This window comes from Mycteria americana, chromosome 1 (assembly GCF_035582795.1).
Source record: "Mycteria americana isolate JAX WOST 10 ecotype Jacksonville Zoo and Gardens chromosome 1, USCA_MyAme_1.0, whole genome shotgun sequence".
Taxonomy (NCBI): Eukaryota; Metazoa; Chordata; class Aves; order Ciconiiformes; family Ciconiidae; genus Mycteria; species Mycteria americana.
This window is the reverse complement of record NC_134365.1, coordinates 44,382,882-44,401,480: the sequence shown is the minus strand read 5'-3', so window position 1 is coordinate 44,401,480 and position 18,599 is coordinate 44,382,882. Positions and strand designations below refer to the sequence as shown.

Here is an 18,599-nt window from a genome sequence, read left to right as displayed (position 1 = left end):
TGTGTGTGTGTGTGTAAGAAGCCAACACAATGTCTTCTACAATACATTTCTACAGAATGGTGAATTTTCAAGATAAGATTTGGAAAATAAACAGGAAAAAGAAGTTTTTTCTTAGGGTAGAGAAAATTGTTAGACCCGGTATCTACCATTAAAAAAAATATTTTCTAATTTAGGCCTTATCAAAATACCCGCTAGTCAGTGTTATGACCTATATAAACTTACTATTCATTTGTTCTCTTCCTTTCCTACAATACTCCTATGATGTTCAGTGAATGGTATTGCCCGTTGAGCCAATACTGGACTAGGAGTTTTAAGTGTTAGTTTGCTTGGTAATTTTTTTTCCAGTTCTGGACTGAATTTTATTGGCAGAGTTCTGTGAGAATATCTGCATATTACCTAAGTAAAGTGTTCCAACTCCAACTAATAACACTAAGCCATCATTTTCAGCTCATTAAATTCACTCCTCTCTTTTACAATTAAAAAATTATAAGTGTAAAAATAGGAACATTTGAGTAGACCATCTATCTGTATATTAAATGGATTTTTGTATTAATTTGCAATTCTATATTTGACCTTGATATTTTCCAAGGTTCTGACAATCAAAACAGCAAAACAGCTTGCTGTAAACACATACTAACCAGATTTCTTGAGAAAGGAAGATGGCACAATATTAAATGAGTTTATGGAAGTAGGCTTAAGTTCTTCAATAGAAGTAAACTGTCACTTATTGGAAGTCTAACAAATACTTTGTTTATCCTTTCATGGCAGTCATTTAAATCTCAACACAATGCTCTATTAGATCCTATAATTGAATTTTTTCTTGTTTTGTCCTCCAGCTTAATGAGTATGATTTATATACTGATTTTAATAAAGAAGTAAATTCAGCAGTTTACTGTAAAAGATGTCTATCTTCAATCCACAGCTTATGAATTTTGTCATATGGAGAAATATACAAGAAACTATTTTAAACACTATGTGATAGGCAACAACCTCAGGCCTATTCTTAAGAGCTGTCAGTACTTCTGATTATGTGAGTCTGTTTACTGTGCCAAATCTGTTGGCCATTGAAATTCCCACACTGCATATATTCCTCCAATTGATTAAAAATATAATATGAGGGAAAAAAGACATTTTTGGAAAAAAAAGTTCTCACAAATCTTTCAAGAAGTTTTACTTCCCCACCTGTTTCCAGTCTGGCAGAAGGTTCACCCTGGCACCAGAAATGTGTTGATTTCTGTGAAGTGTCTAAATCTGTCTAATCAACGAGCCTTCAGAAAAAAAAAATCCTCAGTTCATCTATTTGCAGTAGAGACCAAAGACCCTATCACTAAATTTCCATCTGCAATCAACTTGTTCCAGCTAAGAACTGGAAGGACCAAGGACTTCTACTGTAGAGGAGGAGAAAATTTTAGGAATATTGCCGCAGTCCTACATATAGGAACGCAGAATAAAAGGACCATCTTTTCTACATGAAGCCTTACAGGCAACCAGACAGTATGAAAAAGCATGAAAGACAAAGACTTGATTGGCTTTCAATCAGAAAGAAAGGAATAGATGAAGATAAGAATCATTTTCTAAGGGGGACGGCTGGTCAGAGTGTATACGTTTGTATGCCCTGGGACGAACACACTGGGCAAGGAAACTGGTCAGGGAGAAGGGATGGAAACTGGAGGCAGTGTGAATGGACACGGCCAGCCCAACAGCCTGGGGAAGGAGGTGAGCCAGAGAAGGGAGAGAAGAGACAGAAGGCAGGAGGGGACTGATACAGAAGCACAAAGGGGCAGACAGGTGGATACAGACTGGAAAAGAGCACACAAGGATGTGGCAAGCTAGCATGAAGAGCTCAGGGAAGACTCTGTGTGTGTGTGGAGAAGACAAGAACTATTATAGGTGGAAGAAATCCAGAGAAAAGCATCAGCAGTTATGGAAATAGAAGCAAAGAGCAATGCCATATAGAAGCGCTCCCCCACCAGTGTCTGGCTTTGAACTCAGTTTCTCAGTACTTTTCTGCTCTCCACAAATAACTGTGAAATCTGCTAACAGTGTGTCTTGCCTCCTTCCAATTTTAAATCCCTCAAAGGGAGGCTTTTAATGCATTATACACTACAAAAAATGTAGCGTTCTGAAAGAATCAAGATGTTAAAGGTCTTGTGCTCATTGGACACACAAAATGAATGGACACTCCTGTGCATTATGTGCCTTACTGACCCATTTATAAAATGGAACTAAAACCTTTTCCTCTTTTCACATGGGTGCTGCAAGTTTCTTAGTATCCAAGTAGCATACCCTTACTAGATAATAATGTTAAGTATCACAGAAAAGCCCACAGAAAAAACTAAGAATCCTGTCTTCAGAGAAAGATTTGAATAGCACATGTAAATATCCCACTAAACAATGAGGATGAAACAAAAGTCTGAGTATCCGTTGTTTCCCTGAGCATTCTGCATTTTGCTTATATTCTGGAATCCTCTGCTTCAGTTACTTTAGGATATGATTACACAACTAAAATTACATATGCTGAAGCCAATGGAAAGGCTTGTTTATTACTAGCAATTCCTATTTTCCAATGTTTGATTTAAAAACCATATTTTTTTTTGTCTACCCATGTATGTGGGTATCTACAATGCATGTACAATTATACTACATTATGGTAAGATTAAATTAATTGTATGAATAATTCAAGAAAAAATTGTTGGAGGCTTTTTCATGATAAATTATTTCTATTCCAGACTTTGGCTTGTGGCCATTAAATATTAAGAACTGCTTCTTCTTTTAGTATTTTCACCACCGCATAGCCATAGCTTATTATTTTGGAGGTTTCATGTCAAAATGGGAGAAAGCATTCATTCTTATGGACATGAACCTACAAATATCATTATACACAAACGTAAAGATACATACGCATTATTTAATATACGCATACATGTTTTCATAACCAGAAAAATAAATGTGCAATAACTCCTCTCTCTGTCTCTCTCTCCACACACACACCCCTCAGCCACAATTTTATATGAATATATAGAGGTGGGAAAAAGAGTACATTTAATTCACAACCACAACGACAATCCAAATTTAATCTTTTTCCAAGGACAAGTATAAGTATCTGAACACCGAATTTTTTTTGCACAGGACTGAAAATGTGTTTTGTTTCCTATGTTAAAAACACCATTGTCCTTTTCATTGAGAATACTTGTTGGATACACATAATGAAACATTATAATACGATGAAAGCATTATTTATAATGATAACACTTTGAATCATCGATAGAGCCTTACTTGATAACACAGTCTGTTATGACATGTTAGACTCAGGCCCAGGGTCTCCTGTTTCTAACGTCATTGCAGAATTCAGGATGGATATTTAAAAATCCAGCAACACAAAGAGTATTTTGCAAAAAATTAGTTCCTTAGCTCTACTAGTGGCCTTTTCATACTCACTATATATTCACTAACCTTCCATTCTACTTTGTTGCTATTCATATATGAATAACAACACTAATTCACAATGAAATAAGTTATGACAGCACAGAACTCACTTGCATTATTTTTAGACAATACTGAACTCATGTATTCAGATTTTTTTGGAGACTGCTCCATGTGTTTTCTCACCTGCAGCAGTCATTGCATGAGATTATTGTTTCATTTATTCATACATATAAATAATAAGCTGAAGGCTAGGTTTTTCAAGCCATTAAAAATGTATTGATTTGTAACCCCTTAGCTCATTTTAAACATTTAATTTGTCCAAGTATAATTTCAATCCAAACAACTCCAAATCAAATCATGGACACTTAATAAAAGAATATTGCATTTCTTCATGAGTCTTTTGGAACTGAACTGGCCTTAGTCTGCAGATTTTGAATGCCTTGACTTGTGTTAAAGTGGTGTTTGAAAAAGAGGGTTTCCACCTTGCTTGGGCTTTCCTGATACATGCAAAGAAGCAAGAGTTATGGTCTATTGAAAAACGTAGGGGAAACCAACCACAGTGAGATACTCTTCTTTCCAAGGTAAAAACAGGAACAAATTACATACAGAATGGACAACAAGCATTTACAATAGAGCAACTGGTTAGCTGAACAAAGCCTGTGCTTTAAACATACAGTAGCATTTCCAAGGGAACTGAGGTGGCAAGCTCATTTTCATTTCAGCCTTAGGTTTGACAAGTAGATGTCAATCAATGCACGGAGGATTCTGAAGTACGCTTCTGTTGCCCACTGTAGTGTATCAGGTAATTTCATATACCCAAACTGGGTCTGGTTGTTCCAGCCTTCCAGACAACAAGATTCTTCTGAGTCAGCTCTGCAGAAGTCTGCATGCTAATTCTTATGCTCAGGAAAACTCAAGCTCACAACATCTTTAGGGGCAAAATGGGTGAGCCCCTATGCTCCTGTTTTAGCTGAAATGTGACTGGAGAAGCAGAGGTGGCAACAAGAAACTGGAACCAAAATAGGATGGAAGGGAAAATACTGAGCATAGAAGTAAGATAAAAGTACAAAAAAGTCAAAATGAGAGACCACTAAGTGAATACTTAAAAGGAGATAAAAAGATTCCTCAGTGGAAATTTGGTATGAAGAGGAGCAGAATGATGTAGAAAAACAAAGGCAGAATAGGAAAAGTGAAAAAAATTTTTTTTTTAGAGGAAGCTGCCTTATCCAGCTTTTTTAATTTAAGACTTATTACGAATCTAGCTACTTCTAGTAACAAAAACATAAGAAGACTGATGAGTTTTGACAGAGAAAGGATGACACATTCCCCCCCAGAACTGTCTCTACATAGCTGTGTGGTCACTCTTATTATTCCCTACTTTAAGAACTCACAAGATAGCAAAGCTTATAATCCCCTTTCAAGTTCATTAATATGCTTTACATCTGTTTTTCCAGTGTTTCAGAATGGAAGCTTTCCACACCGATAAAGGATCTATTGGTGATACTTTCATTTTGCCTGAATGGCAATTCCAAATATATTTTTCGTAATACAGCCCAGATGTTGTGCTCTCATAAAGCAGCAGCTCTGAGAAGCTATAAGAGGAGTGTCTTTCTGAGAATCTGTTTGTGCACATTTTAGCCAGGTAACTCTTCCACTGGAAAGGAAAAATGCACGCGTTTGTGAAATTATATTGACCTTGATAAAACTGCCCTAAAATAAAGAGATTTGAAAATTAAATAAGGAAAATGTAAAACTAAAATATCATTCTTGAAAGTTTTATATCGAGGAAATTTCTGGATTTTGTCTTAAAAGCTGTTTTTAATTTTATACGTTATACACTTCAATTTATACATTTTTGTACACAAATTCAGGTCAAAACATGACTTAACAGGACTGTTTTGTATTTGCTATTACATATAATACTAATTTAAGTAAGTTGTATTTATGGATCACAATGATTTTTATTTGTACATGAAGTGCTCTGTGGGAGAACAAGAGACAATGATCATAAATTGAAACTTGGAAGTTCTAACTGGATGTGAGGAAAAACATTTCCACAAAAGGACGATTAAGCATTGGTACAGGTTGCCCAGGGAGGTTGCGGAAACTCCATCCTTGGAGGTTTTCAAGACTTGCCTGGAGAAAGTGCTGAGCAACCTGGTCTAAACTCAAGTGCTGATCCTGCTTTGAGCAGGAGGCCAGGCTGGGAGACCTCTCAAGGTCCCTTCCAACCTGAATGATTATGTGATTTCTATGGTTTCAGAGTCAATCAAATTGTTTCTCTTGCTTCCTTTGCCAGAGATACCTGCTGATACCAGCTCCCCTCTCAGTGGGCAAAATGAGGAGCAAGTACTGTGACCAAGTAGTATTTCCTCATCCTCATTATTTTATGGTTTACCCTCATCCTAAAAACATCATCACAACTCATGGTAATGAGAAAGTTTGATACTAAGATTTTGAATCAGAAAATAAAATAATCAAAGTGCTATGTGAAGAATTACTGTATTCTAGATCTCTGTGTTATGCTGAAAGAGAAAAGAGCAGTTAATCTAATTATAAACTGAGTGCTTATCATACTTTAAAAATAAAATTATATAAAATGGTTAAATAGAATATTTTACCACAGGTATTAATTACAAAAATAGTGATTTATTGTCCCGATACTGAAATCCCTTGATGAAAAAATGACAAGAAAGACAAACAGGAAACCAGTAGGGCTGATATGAAATGACATATCTTGTTATATTTATTTCTGACATATCATAAAAATAATGCTGCAAAAATTCATACATATCTAAACAGAAAGAATTATCTGAAAATGCTTCATACACAAGTGTCAAAATCTTTTCAGAACAGAAGTTCAGAATTGTGATCAACGTAAGTTTTAAGCTATCTGTTGCGCTTCCCTAATTCTGCAAGGACACGTACTGTGCAGTTCCAAGGCAGGCAATGTAGGGCAGCTACGCAAACAAAACAGTGGCAGAGCTTTGTTTAATTTAGAAAAACCCGGGCAGTTGAAACTAATCTGTTTATTTTTCACATCATGCTAATATGGTATTACAAATACAATAATCATATTACCACTATTATTAATAAGATAAACTGACATTTGTTATTAATGAAGCAAAAAAGAACAGTGGTCTCTTATGACTAACCTTCATGGCAGGTTGTATTTTCATCATTGTGGCTTCTATGATCTGAATGGTTTTAATAAAATTAGGTACACAATAAAAAAAGGTCCTAACAGAAAAGAGCAACATTCTTAAATGTAAAATAGATGCTGCTGTTTCTCTAAAGGCTTTCATAGCTTACCATAAAACTTGTGGAGGTAAGAATAACCTATGATAGTGAACTGATAAGATTATTCAAGCCAGACAGAATTGCCTAACCTGGAAATCTAATCTTAGTGAAGCCAATAAAAATGCAGTATGCACAGGTGTAAAATATGTAGGCTAAGATGAATCTCGAAGATCAAGGCTGATAATTTACTTCTTACATAGCTAATTATAACTAACTCCTGGGAACTTATATGCCTGGAAGTAAGACTGCAAAAAAAGTTTTGTGTTTTTAAAACTGCGTAATTATTTGCAAGTAACCATGGGAACTGGCATTAACCAAAATGTCCTTTTCAGTGCAGCTTTCAATTATACATATAAACTTAATCTCTTCCCCCCCCAAAGCCCTTTCTTTGTTCCTCAAGCTTTGACATAAAATATTAATTTAGGTATAAAGAATGAATATAACTTTTACTGTGGAACAGAAAATAACAGTCTAGGCCATAAGAATTGATCATTTTCACAGCTGCCTGTTACCCCCACTGAAATTGGGATAATTATACACAGTCCAGATATATAGTGACTCTTGATATAGGGCTATTACATATTATTCCCAATTCTATTAAAGACCATTATTCACTCCCTTTTATGTACTGAAGTTTCAAGAGACCATGAACATGCCCTGCAGTAAACAGACTTTTAAAAACATAGCCGTAAATTTAAAAAATAAAACCACACCTTTTCAAGTGTCACTTGCAGAAGAGTACAGAATTACAGAATGTAACTATTTTGTATGGAAAGGTAATTCTTTTTATTCTCATAGTCAGTAGGTAAAACATCACCTTGGGACAAAATTCAAAGTTTCACCTATCCATGTGTGAACTGCTCTGTATTCCTTCAATATTTTTGTTTAAGCTGCACTGTGACCTGGAAAGTCCAAGTAGGCATCATACTAAAAGACATGAAAATTAACTAATCTCTTCTTCCATAGTCATAAATACCTAAATCACCCACCTACAAAAATCAGGCTTAAAGAAACCAAATATTTACTAATCGCCAGCAACTGACAGAATGGTGAACTAAAGGGAGTTAATTAGGCAAACTCCTTTTGCTAGGTTACCTCAGATATTCATCTTTAATTAAAAAGCTAAAGAATTTACCTGTGTATCTTGACAGCTCTACTGGAATAAATGGGTGGGATTTTAGTAATTACAATTCAAAGGCATCACACAGCACTTTGAATTGGATAGGTTCACTCTCTGGGGAAGGGCCATCTAATGGGTTCTCCTGAAGTAACACTCAGCTGCTAGTTTAAAAAGCAGCATTACTGTAACCTGGGGGTGAACTGATTGCTTCTCCTGATAACAAGTGTTATTCACTGTGAGCACTAGAGAAAACACCGAGTTTCCACAGCCAGGCATAAAGAAAAATCACGTAAGTGGGAGAAGAGTGCAGGAGCAAAAACAGGGAGACTACAACATTATCTGACTTTCTGCTCTGGATGTGACAGCTTTAGCAACTGCCCATCTTATAGTGGTGACTGAGAAATGGAAAGCAAACTCTCTTGAAGTACGGGGTCTCCGGGCATGTATGCTGACCACGAAACATTCTTGAATATATTTTCAAGGTCTCAAATTTCAAGGCTCAAAAGGTTAGACAATATAGACGCTAACAAATATTTACTAGTCACCTGCACATCCAAATGCAATAAACGAACACAGAATAAAACACTAAATGTAAAGAATATACATAGCAAGATGCGTAACACCAAGAATATCATAATATCAAGCATAAATAAACAGCAAAGGAAAAAAAAAAAAAAAGAAAAAATGCCAAAACAACCAAGGAGGAAAAAACCCACATATCGTAATAGAAGAGAGTAAGATCCTCTAAAACTGTCTCACCTTTGTTAGCAAGATTTACCCAGCTAGAATTCACATCCTATCTAGCAACAACAATTAACTACAGTAGAAATGTGATTTATTCTCCACTAAAGGAGAGAAACTTCTTCTCTTGGAAAATTAAATACAAGTTTCATGAAAAAGCCACAAGCGAATAGAATTTGAATCTTTCCCCACAAAACTTCCCCATACCAGCCAGCATTTTTCCAGTGGACATTTCTGTAGACCGTGAGCTGTGCCAGCAGATATGTCCTGCATAGGATCACTCCCTTGCCACAGATCCACTGTTTTATCAGCAAAGCATCTGCCAGACTCTTCTCCATACACGAGAAGTATAGCTGAGCACCACTCAAAGCATTTGCCTTTTCCATACAAGACTGTAATTGATTTCATAGGTTATCTTTTAGAGCTGCTAATGTGAAGACTACTTTATTCATATGCGTTAATAAGGCAGTGGGTATACACGTCCAAGGAAGGTGAGAGAATCAAAGCAGAGTACATGTTAAGTTTACAGTAACTATGTAAATTCTTGTGTATTTTCTATGGACTGTACAGTATTTTATTGGTGATCGTATCACAAGGTGATAAGGTAATTAGCAATATTGATATATGAAACTCCATCCAAAAGGAAAGCAACAAAACTCACTTCAGGTTTCTTCTAAGGGAAGTCTTGTATTGGAGCTCATTGTTCCAGGGGGAAAAAAAAGTGATGTGCCAGTAAATTTCACCCAGCAGAGAAGCATCACTGCCCCAATAGCATCAGAAAATGACAAGGCAACCAAACTGTGGATAGGCTGCTGTCAAAAAACCTTAAAAGCAATAGACTTTGCTTACCAAGTCTTTGCTTACCAAGAAAAGATATTTGTATAAAATAAACAGTCAAGTCCTAACACACAGAAATATGTACTCTCTTAAGCAGTCAAGCTGATTCAGCGTTCTCTCCATAAAGGTACTGAAATTAAGTGATGTGCATGTACCATTATCAGTTTCCCAAAACCCCAACTGAATTACAATTGTTCATTAATGGTGTACAAAAACTAAACATCCAAGACACACTTGAAGCCATTTAATATGTGAACAAGCATCAATATAAACTACAGACACCTAACTGTGAAAACATCTGAGACAGCATTCTACAGCATTTCAAAGCACAACAACTGTTGCCTACAGATCAGACACCATTTGTCACTGCCAAATATTTCTACTGTTTTTTTACCAGGCACAATCTAAAAGAAAAATGTAAAGCTTTCTGAATGGCTACTCATATTTTGGGTGAAAATGACAGAAGTTCTACAGAAAATATACTGGAGGTCAAGGCAACCACAAGAGAAATACAACTAGCGGCAATTTTTCAACAGGGTATCTAGAGGAGCTTACTAGTATTTTGACAAAACCTGTACCTTCATTCTTCTACCTCTAAGCTGTCATTGCTCTTGTTTACCAATACAGCTAACTCATACCTGTAACAAATATCCTTTCCATTACACCTTTTTCACATCTTTCAGATATAAATAAATAAATATTCTCCCTTAAATAAATATTCAGCCTTCAGAAAGTAATTCTTAGGCCTCTTCTTTTCTTACATATACTGCTATTACCTCTTAACTTACCAAAGAACGTCACCCTTATTTTACCCTGCTCACCGTTATTTCTTTAATTTCAAGCTCTTGCCCTTTCTGAGATAAATCGATGTTACAAGTCGCATCCAATTCTAGACAACCAAATAAATTTCACCCAATCAGAGAAGTAAGAGGTAACAATACATGTATTAAGTATCTTAAATGAATGCAGTTACTATGGAGATCCCTTTTAAATCTAAATAACAGTGATCTTTTGTCCTTCCTTTTCTGTATTATCACTGCAAGTCCCTAATTCTTTCTCTTCTATCCAGTACAGCGTACTATATTTTCTGAGTACAACTATTTCTACATGTGGCCTAAAAAAATTCTGGTCCCTGAAAAATAAATGAGCAAATCCTTCTTTCTACTGGCACCACACCAAGTCCAAATATAAAAAGTGAACTTATCAGTGACAGCTGATGAATGCTCCTATTTAGAAACATTCTGACATGTCCTGTTCTCTAATTTTGGTGGTTTTTTCTTGGTATCGGTCGGGTGTTTGTTTGTTTGTGACATCGAAAATTGTGACTGGAACCCAGGGTCCATCTGCTCCTCCTGCTTATTCCCGTGAGAAGTACTAACTATACTTCAATTAACATTAAAAAAGCTTACATATAAACATTATCTAAATCTCCTGAAAAGTTATTTCTAAATCCCCAGTTTGAGATAACTTCCCTAAGGCAGGTTGCACCATAGTATAAAATCAACTGACACAGCTCTGGTCATTCTAAATCTGTGAGTTTCAAGTTGTTAAATGAATTGTCCAACTACCCTGTCATAACTTCCTACTAAAGAAGTTGTGACAGCACTTATATTGTACTCCTAAGCTAAAAAAACTGATGAAGCAACATTTTGGTAACCAGAATATATGTCTAGGAATAGGCAAGGCTAAACAAGGACAGGTACGCTGTATGCCGATTCACCTCCTGAAAGCCACACATTAAGTTTGGCAACACAGTGCTGCTGAGTGCTATAAAAATGCCCTTACTCATATCTCAATCATCAACTTTATAGAGAATCCCCAGAGAAGGCTTTAATGTGTCCTCATAGCCATGATGTTTTTAAGCAGCAATGATTCACAACTGTCATACTGTTCCAGTGTTAACTGCTTTCCTTGTACCATGCAGTTCATGATACTCTATAACTCATAACCTGTCTCTTTCTCCTTTACTGACCAATAGCTTAACTCACAAAACCTGTTTATTAGTCAGTAAACACAGACTGTTCAACAGTTTATTGAACCCTGTACACATTTTTAAAAATCTCCTATTGATACTGCACAGAAATGGATGTGCTGTTTCTGAAAAATAACGACTTGCTTAATCATCCATATTTATTTTCAGCGTTGTATCTGTGTCACTCAGCTGACTGATAGTTGCACTTTGGTGGCGTTGTTCCTGGGAAGCTAATGTTGAAGAGATGCTGTAAACCTGATTTAATATATTGCAACAAATAAAAGGGCACTTAGGATTAATAAAACAGAGCTTTATTTAGTCTGTAGAAACAAGCAGATCTTTCAAATAACCCCTCAAGGTTTCATAATCTTATCATAACATTTCCATTTTTATATGCTCAATCTTAGAGATTCCTTTTCCCATGTCTAATACTGTATTTTTAATAATACACTTTTCTTCATTTAAGACTCCTAAAATTGAGTTTCACTGTAAAAATGAATCCTTTTCCAAAGCTTCTGGTTGATTTCTTTCAATTCAGCATTGGCACTTCAGCTGAGAGAAAGCTATTTGACAACTGAGGACATAATGTTCCAGCAAAACAGAGGAAAAAAGCAAGAGACACACAGAGTGAAAGCGAGAGAGCATGCACACATGCATGCAAGAAGAAGAGGAAGAAACACAAACATGGGGGTTTTTTGGAGCTCTTAGTAAAATATCTAATCAGCAGAAAACAGAAGCTCTTCAAACAGATGAGACACAGCGTGCTATAGGCAGATAATTTGGAGAAAGTACTATATGCTAAAGCTGAGGGTTTAACTACCAACAAAAAGGCACAGAGATAGTGTATTCATGTATCATCTATAAGCAAATTCAGTGTGTTCTATCTGAAACAATGTAACCTTATAGCCCCATGCCCATAGTACACAGAAAAGGAAGAAGCAGCAGGAGCAAAGCTTACAACGACAGTTTGCTGACTGGGATAAAGAGATGCCCAAAGAGCTCTGAGCTCATGTCAAGGAAACAAACAATTACAGAGGGAATAGGTACAAACACTTGCAGAGGGAATAGGTACAAACCCCAGGTTCCCTCATTGTTCTATAGCATGACAGTAAGATATCTGGGCATGGGGAAGAAGGAATGTACTTATAACAACAAGTACTTTCTGTCTAGACACATTGCTGATCACATAAATGAGTACCATCCCAGCTTGAGAACCTCTCTGCAAGGTCAGTCACAACCTAGTTACAGCACTCCAGCTGCTGTAAGTGAAAGAAGCCGTATTTTATCCCTATTGTCATCTTTTCGAAAGCACTGTTATGAAGAAGATCAGGGACTATGGAAACTACAAAAAACCAAATTAGGTGGCATTGGGGAATGAGGGATCTTTTCCAGAAGAGTATGGTCAAGGTAGCTCTGGAAGAGAAACTAAGATTTAGGCAGAAGTGCCAATGAGGCAGTAGCAAAGGGAGAAACATGGGAATATAAACAAAAATGAAAGGAGAAAGGAGAATCAGAAACAATATGGGGCTAGACATCATAGTAGTTTGTAGCAGATTAGGATAATTATACCAGAGCTTTCCTCTTCCCTAGCCCCATCTCATTATTCAGGCTTGTAAAGTCTAGTGTTTTTTCCCAGAAGAATGAATAGGGGAGGCAAGGAGAGTTTATATTGGTAAAAAATGCAGCAAAAAACTCTGATATTTGTAGGATTTGTTCACAGTCTTACACAGGTATTTTCAAGATTAGGAAACACCAAGCAAGACAATTTTTTTTTAAAGTCATAGTTACTCAACAACAGATATAATCTCAGTTTCTTTTAACATACATTAAAAATAATTAGGTACTGATGAACACATTTATCAAACAGACCAACACACTGACACTTTCTAAGAATTATGCGCTGCTGGACAAATCAATATTCAGAACAGTCTCAGTGTCTGGAAGAATAATGATAACTAACAGCAGTACATAGTTCTGTAGTTCTTCAAGGTCTTCGCAATACCTGAATGGTATCAGCTCATTCTTTACATGCCAGTAACAATACTATCAATTCACTACAGGATTGAATTCCAAACTCCCTGGAAATTTGCTATGTGCCACCACATCCATTTTAAAAAGGAAAGCAACTCAGGGGGTTTAAGCAAGTTGTTCATGTCGACTAACATATCCTTGGAAAATTTCAGTATTGGACACCTGGATTTCTTCCGTGCCGTTTCTTTTTTTTCCTCTTTTTTCTTCTTTTTTTTTTTTTTTCTTTTTTGGGGGTCTACATAAGCAGTCCTCAAGCTGTGAAGCGAAATTTAGCAGGAAAAAGGATCCCCAAATTAATTAAAAGTGAAGTTAGTTAAGTGAAGTTCTTTTTCGGAAGAGCACAGTGAAAATGTGACACAAGAGATACACATAATGAAAAAAGAACTGCCAACTATCACACCAAAAATGCTTGACAAGTACAAGAAATACTTCCATCTAATACAGGATGGAACTTAACAGTGTGATCCCTACTACTACTGTCACAAAGAGACTGGTGGAAATGAAGTCTCACTATTGATCAGCCACAAAGTACAGCCCACATACAAATGGGAAAGCACACCTGTCACACTACTCTTGTGAATGCCAGAAAGCTGCGAAAGCCGTTGTGTGTGACCCATGATGGGGCTGGATAGCATCGCACCGCTTTCCACATGCTTAAAATCACTGGTTCTGCTTCAAAGGCAACTAGTGTAAGAAGAATTCTAGTTGTGACTTAATATAATGAGCCTACTCAGCAGATTATTAATATAAATGACAATTATTACTTCTGGAGGAAACAGTCTTTAAAATATATGTGCAAATAGAACAAAAAGAGAGAGGGCTTGCAAAACTCTTGTGCATTAACAATGGCTTCACAGAAGTTATACGTAACCTACCTTTTCTTGGACAACTGTTTTTTAAAGGAAGTCAGGTTTCAAATTCTTTCATTCTTTTTAAATGGGTATGGAACTAGTCCACGAGGACTGAGATGTGGACTGGTTTTCCAGAGTGCAGCTGGAGTGTCTGCACTGGCAGGTCATAGCTCCAGCCATGGAGGCTGGAAATAATCAAATTTCAGAGAAAATACAAAAATGATGACAATGTAATGAGGAGATGTAACAAGTCCTTATTATAAGCATAGGTGTGTACTGCAAACATTTAGATCTTTTTCAGGAGCATATGGCTTCATATATAAAAAGCTACTGATTCTATTCTCCTTAAGAAATGTCTAAGTACATAATTATAAAATTTAGATGTAATTCCCATTTTAAAACCTCCCTGCATATTTGCTCAATAGACCATAACTCTCCAAAAGGAATCACTGTTATCTGCAGGATAAACTATTAACAGTTTAATAGCTAGTGGTTTATTAACTAATGGTTTAATGCAGTTTAAAGTTCTTAAAATTATTATCCCTGAAGTGAAATTAGATCTTTAAATAAACTCTGTTGGTGTTAAGCATTTCATTTAAACTAAAGATTCAAACACTGAGACATGCTTCTAAGAGCAAAATCCCATCAAAAATGGTTAAGGTTGCACAGTCTAAATGACATCTTATTCCTTTTTTCTCATCCTTCTTCCTAAAACAAATGTTCTCAATTGGCATCACAACTTATAAGGATGAGTGAAATAGGCTTATAGTATAAGAGCAGCCTGGGCACTATTTCTGTTAGAAATGAAAAGGTATTGGGAGACCTATTATGTGAAAGATCAAAGTGTACTGCTGTATAGTACTAGCAGAGACCTCCAGGCTATCATGCATTTTACGCAGTATTGCCAAACTTTGCAATAAATGTTTGGGAGTTATCCTTGGAAGCTCCAGCTCCTGGATCCATGTGACTGCATGAAAATCTCACCTTTCAATAAAAAATCCACTTCTAAACCTTGAGATTTTGGAGGGAGTGAAGCAGTCATGGAAATCAGGCAGTAATGAGGAAAAACTCCCAAATAAATGGCTCATGGAAAAAGTAGAATCTTAGTATCTTTAATGGCTTAACTAAAGCTTTTTAATTGGCGAGACTGGAAACATGGCCTATATTTTATGTGCTTTATGACCACCATGTTCAAAAACTTGTGCCTTCAGCCCAAATCACTGTTGTTCCATTTATTAGCATAGCTACAAGGGTCACAAGTATGAAATACATCAATCAACATTGCTGTAAGAGCCCTTGTGCAGAGGCTCCTCTCACAGCAAAACCGTATCTTTGCCTTTTTTAGCTTGCAGTACAAAACTGAAGGTATAGCAGCAGAAGCACATGGCAAACACGCTGCTAATATATTTGATATATTCCAGAGCACTCCTAATCACTCCTAATTTCTAGCTATTCTAAAGTATATCCCCCCCTGCCCAAAAATCCTAATCCAAGGAATAATGTTTTTCCAAATATACTTAATTTTGAATTTTGTATTTTCAAAATTATTTATTGCAAGAAAAATTCTACAGTGCCCATTTTCACACACTTCAGATATCAATATAAACACAGCAGATTAACATAATAAAATATATTTTTATGTGCTATCTTTGGTAATGGCTTCACAAAACATTTTTGTTTACATGGGAAAGTGAGTAACTGAATTTCCTATTCTCTTTGCATTTTCAGAGATAAATGTTGTCAATACACTAGTAGCTTAAAGATATGATTGCAAACAGGTCTAAGATGCACCTTTTCTCATTTCTGAATAAACTTATTTGAATGAGTTTCATTCACATAAGAGAAGCTGTCAAAATGTGATGTTTATGATGGCTATATGTCTTCAAAATAAGATTTATAGTGCGAAACTTTGAAACAAGGAAACAAAGAAAATCATCACTGAAGAACAAACTCATACTTGGAGAGGATCCAAAACTGCCAAATAATGTTCCTTAGCTATCACCAACTCCATACTGGGGAGTCACCTTAACCTGTATATATGTAATCACTTGTATCATATTAGTTATTTTTTGAGTTGACCTTCAAGTACCATAAATGCGAAATAGTGGAGCTGACAATAAAGTCTATCCTCTTAGTTCCTAATTGAAGCTTAAGTCACTACAAGAACAGTGATAGAACTGGCTATCTCCAATTCTCTAATGAAATGTGGGCTGGAATTCACCTACCAGGAATTACTAAGATATGTATCCAAAGCTAACCTGGTAGTCCTTAAAAGAGGATTGTGCAAAGAGATAAAGAATTACAAACAAAAGTCAAGTACCGGTTAAAGCTCGCTCTCACAAAAAAAGCACACCAAAGTGCCCCCTGAAAGCACGCAACACTGCAGATGGCTATTCATTTTGTTTGATTGTATTTAGAGACAGGACTACAATAGCAGTTATCAACGTCAGCAAAGCTGCATTATGATGACACAGTATAATTCTTCTTACTGAGAGATTTTAATCACAAATACTAAATACAGTCAGTAACTAAAAAGTAAAAACATCAAAACAAATTATCAACCTCTCCATTCAAAAACACAGACAACATAGAGCCGTAATAAAAACTCCAGGAGAAAAGAAAATTTGACATTAAAAATTCTTTGATATGTGGATCATAGAAGCAGTTCATTATAGTAGCATTTTGGAAGTTGCCTCAGTAATTGTGTAAAACTGCTGCCATGTGTATACACAGTATGACTTAATGCAAAAAAAACCCCTTTTTTAAATGCAAACTTGCTGTTACTCTGAAAAAGCCTGATCTAAAATCATAGCCAACTTGATATTCAAGTAATGTTTAAAAATAGCAAATTATAGTACAGGAACACAGTATATAAGACAAGAAAACAAGCATGTTAACCCTACTGACTGAAGCTGGTTTGTGAAATTCCAACAAGCAGATTAAGCTAATAAATATTTTGCTTTTGAAACCTAATGTGCAAAAGTGGTTAAAGTCTACTGCATCATCATCAGCCCATGCATTTGGCTCCTACACTTAAAAAAGGTGCTCATTTCTTTTACTGTTTTTTGTTTACTTTTGTTTACTTTTACTGTTTACTGGGACAAAGAAGCAGTTGGTAAATACACTTATATTCCAGAATAAATATATACAATAACATTGAAAAATGGAGAATACAACACAGATTTCCAGTGCAAAAATTCCAAGTAAGAGACAAAATATCAGCCAATAATGTTTTGAAACCATTAAATGGCTTAAATGGTTAAATTCCTAGCTGAGAAAAATTTGATTACATGACTTCTGGGGCACTTGGAAAACACATCATTTGAAAATGTGTCTAGAAAAGTATGCGTTTACCAATTGAAGAAAAAGCTGAGGAGCTGCAGCAGATAAATTAAATAGTAGGGAGTAATCAATCACAGTGCTAAAATGATAGACGATAACTAAACTGAAGCCCCAGGGAAGTACAAACACAGCGCCATTTTGCAAAATTAGGTTGCATAACTAGCATACCTCAAAGCAGTACAGAATCTAAATCTGTGTCAGAGATCTCACATTAAAAAATGCAAAGCTGTGTCTGTAGTACAAGATCGATAAAAAAAAGAAAAATGAGATTTTGAGGCACAGAATTTTGTAAGCATGGAAGTCACAGAGAATATACTACTCTGAATAGTCTTAACATGATAACCAAAACAGAGACAAAATAAAAACCCTTTAAACTATGCAAATCTTACTATATAGTTTACCAGAAGTTCATACTTCCACTGCGGGAGAAAAAAAAAAAAAAAAAAAAGAAAAGTGAAACTAATTTATGGCAAGACCTCATTAAAGAATTCAGGTAGTGTGAACACTCAAATGACTCAAATGAACTATTTTATCCAAGCCTGCAGTATACGCACATGAATTTTAATGGGCAATGACAAAACCTGGGAGCACAGGGAATGAAGGCACTTCCATGCTGCTTCTGGATTACTATATTGCAATGAAAGACTGAAATGTAATGTAAGGGAAGATTATTGTGATTAGTAGAGAACATTCAGAAACCACAGGCTCATTTCTTTTTGAAGGGTCATAAATTCAACTTTTACAAAACTGACCCTTCCAAAACCAAGGAACCCTTCATTTAACTACTTCATCTCTGGTACATTACATACCTCTAGATATAATATGGTAAATGGTAAAATATAAAACACAGTAGCTTTCGAAATAGATATTAGGGTAAACAACAGTAATACTGTGTGCTCATGAGCTAATGGTAAGTCTAATATGAATTTAGTTCCTCTCCATGTAATGGAGTCAAACTGCCTGTACCATAATTTTCAGC

General features: G+C 35.8%; 1 protein-coding gene across 15 annotated transcripts in view; it reads right to left on the bottom strand.

Annotated features, from left to right (window-relative positions):
* The window catches only part of SYT1 (synaptotagmin 1), a 360,596-nt gene that overhangs the window by 211,669 nt on the left and 130,328 nt on the right, over window positions 1-18,599 (bottom strand). The gene's annotated exons all lie outside the window — the stretch shown is intronic.